The sequence below is a fragment of the Tenrec ecaudatus genome, chromosome 13 (genome assembly GCF_050624435.1).
Source record: "Tenrec ecaudatus isolate mTenEca1 chromosome 13, mTenEca1.hap1, whole genome shotgun sequence".
Classification (NCBI taxonomy): Eukaryota; Metazoa; Chordata; class Mammalia; order Afrosoricida; family Tenrecidae; genus Tenrec; species Tenrec ecaudatus.
Genome location: NC_134542.1, coordinates 6,364,802 through 6,374,155, shown reverse-complemented (window position 1 = coordinate 6,374,155; position 9,354 = coordinate 6,364,802).

Below are 9,354 nucleotides of genomic sequence, written 5' to 3'. Positions count from 1 at the left end.
CCTGGCGTCAGCTGTGACCAGCAGGTCGTCCCAGCTTGGCCTATTAGAGCAAGGCCCATAGATAAGAAAGGATGTCTTCCTCACAGAAATAAAGCTGGTCCTTCGCTGGGGTCCTGATGACTCTGCATTGATTTGAAGGCAGTGAGTTGGTTACTTGGTCTTTGTGTTAGTCCAGGTAGACTAGAGACACAAATTCACAGACACTCTTATGTGTACAAGAAAGAGCTTTATATATATTAAGAAAACACCCCAGCTCAGTCCAGATCAAGTCCGTGAGTCTAATATTAACCCATATGCCCGATACCAGTCTGCTAATTCCTTCTCTCCAGACTCACACAGCACATGCAATGACGCCGCATGCAGGAAGATCACAGGCCAGTGGTGGAAAGTCTTATGGATCCAGTGGCGATGGAAGCATGTCAGCACTGGCGTGGTCTCCACGTGGCTCCTCCAGCTCCAGGGCTCTGGCTCCATTGGTGTAGCTCCATGTGACTTGTCAACCAGGGGGTTGCCTTACAGGGAGAGAGTGTGTGTCCCGCCTCCAGGGAGGAAGACAGGAGTTCCCAGAATCTTCAGGAGAAGGCCACGCCCACACAGAGGCCTCATTGGCTATGACCTGATTGACAGGCTAGATTCCACCCCTTCCTCAAGTTGGCAGTAGATTATGTGACCGCCACAGTCTTCTTTTGGTCAAGTCAGGTTGATTTGCTTAGCCAATGGCCGTGACAGAGAAGCTGTCACCTTCAGGGTGTCTTTGGGAGTGGGGAGGGGAGGGGTGGCCAGATCTACTGGTATGACCTCATGAAGATCACACGGGAAGCCCCAGGGTCAACAGTTTGGAATTCCACACGTGTTTCAAGGGATGCCGTTCACTCTTCAGCGAGCAGTGATCATGAGAAAGGGACGGGTAAGGATACAAGGAGGAAGCCTGGGCCTGTGGATGTGAGTCTGCAGCGTCTGACATGGTCTCTTGTGCTAAGGGTGTCCCGATGGCCTGAGACTGCCTCACCACGAACTCAAACACAGGCATGACCAGGGCAACATGCTCCCAGGGACAACTCCTAAGGTTGTCCTCGGTCACCCCAAGCCCTCCCCTCCAGTTTTCCTCCAGGCCCACGGCACTGGTTGCTCCTGCAGGAGCCTGGCCAAGCAGTGGTCCAGGGATTCACCCTGCAGTGCCAGGTGGGCTCTGTGCACCAAGGAGGGGCCGCCTGAGGGATCCCTGCATCGTTTGGCCCTTGGATCCCGAGTTAGGTGGACATGAACAGGCAGGTGGGGGAGCAGACAGAAGGAATGAAAAACCAGTCCCTGAAGATGCCAAGGCCCCCCCTGACCCTCCAAGTTCTTGTGGGGTCAAGACCTCAGGTGCTGGCTTATGTGTGGGAGGTACCACATGCCACCTGGGCAGGGTGACAGGAAGTGGGCAGAGCACAGATGTGGCAGTTCAGCTCAGCTCCACCCGCTCCCAGCTGCATGCCAGGTGCAGCAGTAAAAGGGGGCATGAAGGGTAGAGAGAGGGTGCGGAGTGGAGAGGGCAGTGAACGAGTGTCATCTGCTTCCTCTACGGGTCTGCTCAAAATGCAGTACCTTAACATCAGTAGCTAAAACCAGTCCAGGGTTGACTGTGGGACAGACCATCAAGTGCACACATGTAAGTTTGGGTTGAAGCTGAAGAAACTTAAATCCACAAGAGTCGAAATACAACCTTGAGTCTATCCCACCTGAATTTCAGGAACAGATTGGACGCACTGAACACCGACAGAGCTGTGGGATGACATCAAGACCATCAGACGTGAATAAAGCCAAAGTCATTCAAAAGACAGAAAAGAAAGAATCAAAGTGGATGAGAGAAGAGACTCGACACTTGATCTTAATTCTAGAGCCGCTGAGGCCAACGTAAGAAAGGATGAAGTCAGAGAGCTGGGCAGAAAATCTCACGGGGCCCCTCAACATATTTATATTGAAACTATTTGTCAAATATTTGCAAAGCAAACTATTTATAATGGAATGTGCAGGGACCTAGACTTAGAAAGCCGTTAAGGAAGAACATGTTCAGCCTATCTTAAACTAAAAGAATTAAAGAAAAGCCGGGGGGGGAGGCGTGGAGTGGAGACCCAAAGCCCATCTGTAGACAATTGGACATCCCCTCATATAAGGGTCATAAGGAAGAGATGAGTCAGTTAGGGGGCAGTATAGCACCAATGAAACACACAACTTTCCTCTAGTTCTTTGGTGCTTCCTCCCCCCACTATCATGACCTCAATTCTACCTTACAAATCGGATTAGACCAGAGCATGCACACTGCTACAGATAGGAGCCGGCAATACAGGGAATCCAGGATAGATAAAACCCTCAGGGCCAACAACGAGAATAGAGATACCAGGAGGGTAAGGGGGAAGTGGGGGGAAAAAGGGGAATCAATCACAAGGATCACCCTATAACCCCCTTTGAGGGGGGCAAACAATGGAAAAGTGGGTAAAGGATGACAGACGATGATGTATGATATAAAAATAATCATCTATAACTTATCAAGGGTTCAGGAGGGAGGGTGGCAGGGGAGAAATGAGGAGCTGATATCAAGGGCTCAAGTAGAAAGAAAATGCTTTGAAAATGATGATGACAGCATGCGTACAAATGTCCTCGACACAATGGATGAATGCATGGATTGTGCTAAGAGATATAAGAACCCCCAATAAAAGTAATTAAACAAAGAAAGAAACAAAACCTTCGAGCCTCAATTGGCAATGCTGAAAGAGGCAAGAGGCAAAATAGAGCACGACGCGGAAGCATCAAAAGAAGACGGATAGAACCCACGGTCGCTGCGTCAGGAAGACCTCGCTCCCCGCAGCCAGTTCAAGAGGCAGCACCTGGGCAAGAAGCTCTAGCTGCCCTGAAGGTGTTGGCCAACAGCAAGGCTCCAGGAATTGATGGAATGCCCATGGGAATGTTTCAGTGAGCACTCGTGTATCTATGCCAGGAAATTTGGAAGACAATGACTTGGCCGACTGACTGGAGGAGACCCCTAACTTTACCCGCTCCAAAGAAAGGGGGCGCCACAGAATGTGCAAATGAGAAAACACTGTCATTGATTGTCACCTGCGAGTAAAATGTTGCTGAACATCATCCAACAATGGTTGCAGCAGAGTACTGACGAGGATCTGCCAGAGGATCAGGCCAGATTCAGAAGAGGATGCTGTCAGATGGCTCTTGGCTGAAAGCTGCGAACACCAGAAAGATGTTCAGCTGTAATTGGCTGTCCAAAGGCATTTGCCTGTGTGGATCACACCAAACTCTGGGTAGTCTTGAGAGGAATGGGACTTCCAGAACACTTCACGGTGCTCGGGTGGAACCTGTCCATGGACCAAGAGGCTGCCGCTGGGACAGAACAAGGGAGCACGGTTTAAAATCAGGAAAGGGTTATATCCTCTCACCATCTCTATCCAATCTGTGTACTCAGCAAATAGTCAGAGAACCTGGGTCGTATGAAGAAAAATGTGGCACCAGGATTGGAGGAAGGCTTATGAACAACCTTTGATGGACCAGAGGACACAATCTTGCTCACAGACAGCAAGGGGGACTGGAAGCACTTGCTGATGAAGACCAAAGATGGCAGCCTTCAGGATGGATGATAGCTCAGTGTAACCTACACCTTCACCTCTGGACCGGTAGGTCACATTATGATCCATGCAGAAAAGATGGAAGCTGCCAGGGGTTTCGGTTCCCAATCGCTGCTCGTGGAAGCAGCAGTCGGAAGATCCAATGACACATTGTATTGGGTACACCTGCTGCGCGAGAGCTCTTGGAGGTGTTGAAAAGCAAGGATGTTATTTTGAGGACTAAGGTACCCCTGACCCAAAGCCATGATATTGTGTGTGCGTGTGTTTAGACCATGATATTTTAAACGATCTCGTATGCATATGAAAGTTGGACATTGAAGAAGGAAGACTGAAGAAAAGTCCATCTATTTGAACCACGGTGTTGGGGAAGAATATTGGAAGTACCAAAGACACGACTTTTGGCACGGACTGCCAAAAGGAACAAACAGACCCACCTGGAAGAAGTCCAGCCGGCATGCTCCTTAGAGGCAAGGATGCTGAGACTGCGCCTCAGGGATATACGTTGGCCATGTGATCGGGGACACCAGTCCCTGGAGAAAGACATCATGCTTGGTCAAGTGGAGGGGTGGGGATAAAGAGGACGGCCCTGGACAAGATGGATGGACACAGTGGCTGCAACAATGGGATCGAACATGACAGGGTGAGGCTGGGGCAGGAACTAACAACAACAACAGCAACAGCAACAACAACAATGTGCGTGTCTGTTGTGTGCCAGGCACCTGAGAATCCTTCAACGGCAGTGCTCCTCCCCTTTGTTAGAGGGAGAAAGAACGCAGTGAGCTTGTTGACCAAGGGCAGTAAATGGGTCAGTAGGGAATTCTCACCTCCCATGAGGAGAGCTGGGTTTGATTCCTGGTCAATGCACGTCACAGGCAGCCACCCCTTCCATGGGTCAGTGGAGGCTAGGGTGGCGCTATGTTGCTGAGCAGGTGAGCAGAGCTTCCAGACTAAGACAGATGAGGAAGAAAGGTCTGGTGACCTACTTCCCCCAAAGCAGCCCATGAAAATGGAAGGGATTACCGGGAACCCTCATGGGGACGATGCTGGCCACGGCACAGATGACATCCTGTGATGCACAGGGGTCACCGTGAGTCTGAGATGGACAGCAGCTCAGAACAAACACAGGCACCTTACTAGGGTCACACGCCTCCCTCGGGCTTCCCTGGCTCTACACCCAGACCTTGTCTCACCCCAGAATGCTATCTGAGAGCCAGAGAGTCTGGAGGGGCAGGGTCTGTGGTCGGAGGGGAAATTAGCGTTTGTGACTCAACCCTGGCTTCTCTTCTTTTCTATTGAGTTTTCTCTGCGGGGATGGTGGATGGCACGTGCAGTTGTGGGAACGACCCCAGGGAGCTCCTGTAAGCCCTTCACCCCCATGGGACGTCTAGGAGTAAGCCTGCAGTGCACCATCCACCCCGGATATTGACATTGACCCATGCACACATGCACCCTTCTGTTGGGATGTGCCGAGTTTCACTTGCTCTGTGTGTGCGTGTGCGTTCAGTCCCGCGCAAGGCTAGCCCAGCGGTAGTTCACTGCTTCTTAAGTACCGGCACTTTTTCATTCCTTTCCTCCAGGTCAAATTCCATTGCCTTGAGCAGCTTTGTTTATAGATCCTGGGGTGGGGAGGCTGGGCTTGGAGTTGGGCACATGTGGAAACGTCTGGAGCGGATGTAACCAGACTCCTCGAGGGACTGAATGCCTGGGCCTGGAGGCCTGGGACCATAGTCTCAGGGGACATCAGGACAAACAGCCCTGGGAGACATCCTACTTTGGCGGGTAGCCACTGGGGTCTTACAAGCTTTTGGGAGGCCCCCTCTTGGCCTCTGACCATGCAGAGGAGAATGAAGAAAGTCAGAGACGTGTGGAAACAGTCCAAAGGATTGGTGGATCCTGTGCGTATCAGCCTGGGGGACTCTGAGACCTGACCGTCTAGCTGGTGCTGGGTCACTGTTGACTCTCTGAAAGGGGTCTCAGTAGGACCCCCTGGATAGAGTGGGAGAAAAAACAACTCCGAGCCATGAAAAATAAATCTTTAGGGACAGCCCAGCTTTCCGGGTCTAACTGAGACTAGTGGAATCCTCACGCATCTCTCCTGGTCAAGCCGGAAACGGAACTCACCCCACGGTCCCACGTTCAGCCTGACAATAGACAGGCTTTTATAGGGGAGCTCTGATGGCGGAGTGGGTTAGAGTTGGGTTGCCAACAGCAGTTCGAAACCAGAAGCCGCTCGGCAGGAGCAAGGCGAGCGTCCTGCTTCCCAGTGGTACCGTGACCAAGAGAAAGCAATGAGGAAATGGGAGGAATTTGCTTCTGGTTGTCACAGGACGGCACAAATTCATGGTTAGCCGTCCAATGAGACTGTTCTCCTGCCATCAGTTTAGGGAGTCCTGGTGGTGCGGGGGTTAAGTGCTGGGCGGCTAATGGAGTGGTTGGTAGTTCAAACCCACACACTGCTCTGCCCTGCTGCAGAAAGGTGACTGCCTTCTAACCCTAAGGGGCCAGTGGGGGCCGGGCTACTCTGCCCTGTGGGGTCACCAGGAGTGGAGCAGCTGACAGCGGTTGAGTTCTCGTTTCTCCTGTCTCCCAGCCCACGGTGTACATGCCCTAACATCCTTTATAGACAGGGAGGGACACCTCTCCCTTTCATGAGCTGTGAGAAGGATTAAGCCAGACAGGAAGTGGCTTATTACTGCCATGCTGATATGCCCTCCAGGTGGGAGAAACTCCGCCCGCCACCCGTTCTTACAGATGACTCACCGGGAGCCCAGGCTCCCAGGAAACCTCCTTGCAGTCCTTTCGCCAGGTCTCCAGGGGAACATGCGCACCAGTCTTTATGGGGGCGGGGACAAAAGGTCCTTCCATGCACATCAGAGACTGCGCGCCTGCCCGATTAAGTTGATCAGATTTCAGAGCCGATCCAGGCCTAATAGTTCCAAAAATATATAAGTAAATTAGATAAACCCTTTTAAGAATCGTTTTAGATTTACCCAAAGGTTGTGAAGGTACTAACAGCATTCTCATAGATACCAACCCCGCCTCCCCAAGAAAACCAACCCGAATCCACTGCTATTGCATTGATTCTGGTGGCTCGAGACGGACTCTTTAGGGACAGTCGCCAGGTGGGAACGCCCGAGGGAAGCCAACTGCCTCCACTTTCTCCTGCAGAGCAACTGGTGGGCCCGCACCACCAATCTTTCCGTCAGCAGCCGAGTGCTTTAGCCGTGGTGCCATCAGGGCTCCTGCACCTCGCTCCATTTCCTTTATTATTAGCACACTGCATTCGGAGAGCGCGTGTGTGACATTTGAATATGATGCTTCGGACATCGGTTCCCGGGGTTACACAGTTAACAAGCTCTGTTGGGAAGGTGGGAGTCAGGTGGCATGCTGGAAGAAAGGCCCGATGAACTCCTTCCCCCACATCAGCCACCAGAAGCCCAACGGAGCCCCGCCTGAACTCAGATGCAAATGAGTCACGGTGCACACAGCAGCTGCTGGTCCTTGCCACTGGAGTGTTTTTATTTGCTAAATTCCATACTTCTTTCACGTTTTCTGAGCTTGTACCCCATGTTGGTTCCACACTCCCAAAACTCACTGTTGCTGAGTGGATTCTGACTCATAACGACCCCGTTGGACACATTAGACCAGCCCCGGTGGCTTTCTGAGACTGTTAGCTCCTTACAGGAGTAGAAAGTCTCATTTTCTGCTCGTGCAGCAGCTGGTGGTTTCAAACTGGTGGAATTGTAGTTAGCAGCCCAGTGTGTAACTCATGACGCCACCCGGGCTCCCCTATCAGCTCCAGGATCCCATAAATGGTTTGGTTGTCATGTCCCTTTAAGGCTTTTGTTAGCTGCAACCGTTCCTGTTAGGTTTTCATGATTGCCAATAATCCCCTATCCGCCCCCAGCTTCTACCTCCCACCTTTCACATGCTCTCTTGTCTGTTTGTGCTCACGTCTGATTCGAGACCCAGATGTCCCCTAAGCTACTAGCAGGTGTACACAGCAGGGTGCCCAGGAGAGCCACCAGCACCTCCAACTTAGCTTGCTCAGAACTGCCCTTGTAATGCAGCACTACCCCGACAGAAATACCTCAGCGATGGCAGATTTGGCAAGTAAGTCTAGTCTCTCACGGTCAGTCAAGGAAGCTCAATTCTCGCTGCCATTGAGTTGATTTTGACTTATTTTAAAAATTTTTTTTGATTCTGACTTATAGGGAGCCTCTGTGGAGACTAGAACTCTTTAGGGGAGTAGAAAGCTCTGTCTTTCTCCCAAGGAGTTTTGAACTAACGACCTTGCAGTCAGTAGCCCAACGTGAAACCATTACACCACCAGGGCTTTACTGAGGAGACTAGACGTTCAAATTCTGGGCACCAGCTCCATGGAAGGCTTTCTTTCTGTGCCAGCTCTGGGGGAAGGTGTTGCCTCCTTCAGTAGAGAGCTCCTGGGTCTAGGAGGTTCTCAGCACGAGGACTCTGGGTGCAAAGGGCACGCTCCATTCTTGGCTCTAAGGAGGTCCCTCTGGTCTCTGCTCTCTTGTTTAATCCCATAGCCTCATGAAAGATACTCTGAAAAACATGAGAGCTATCCAAAGGGATAGAAAAGTCACTCAAGATACAAGATACAGTGGTATTTGGATCCTGGAGGTGGTACACCAAAGCCACCCATGGCCACGGAGCCTCTGACCCCCGGCTGGTGCCACAGGGGACATGAACACTCATTTTTAATTCATTGAAATCTACATTTAAACAGGCACATGGGACAGGTAAGGCAGTACAGCCGGGTCTACCTGGGGGCCCTGCTCCCCCGCTCTGTCCATTGTTCCCTGTGATGAGGCCACTCTACTGGCTGGGCCTGCTTCCCCCTCCATGCTGTGGTCCTGGAAGTCCTGGCCTGTCTTGCCCCTGGAAGACACCTCCATGTCGCCTGGACCTCAGGGGCCCACTGCTGCTTTGTCCTGGAGAGGGAGGGAGGCATATCGAGTGGGGGACGCACACCCTTTCCTCAGGGTGGGAGGGCACCACTGCAAGGTGCTTCACACACGTGGGTGTGTGGCCCGGGCACCCCCCACGAACAAAACAAAACTCTCAACCCTTTTGCTTGATGCGGACCCACGATGACCCTATAGGACAGGGTGGAACTGCCCGTGTGGGTTTCAGAGACTGCCAGGCTTCATGAGAGCAGCTGGTGGCTTTCAACTGCTCACTTGCAGTTAGCAGCCCGGTGCGGAGCCACGATGCCTCAGGGCTTCTTTCAGAACTAACTCAGCTCACCTGCACGCTCCCTTCCCGCCTGTCCTTCCAGGAGGGGCGGAGCTCTCATCCCTGACCGCCCCCCCACCTCCTACTGAGTCTGCACCTACTTTTAGCTCCACAAAGACCGCGGCCACCTGCAGGTCTTTTGCAATCAGTCCCTTTTTCTAGGACAGGGTCCCCCAGGGACCCCTCCTGTGCCGTCCCGTGCTCCCGGGTGGCATTGTGCACCCTGCCCGGGGACTTTCTCCTCCTGCACTCATCCACCCATTCCGGGGCAACTGCCGCGGGCCGGACAGACGCCTTCTGACCGGAAGATGAAGGCGCAAGATTGGCTGCAGTCAACAGACCCAAGTGTGCGGAGAGGACAGCGGAGGGCCCTCGGTGGGGGCGGGGCGGGGTGGGGCGCGGCGGCCTCTGCGGCTGCGCACGCGGCCAGCAGGGGGCGCGGCGGGAGGCCCGCCGGCCCCGCCCCGTCCTGGCCCCG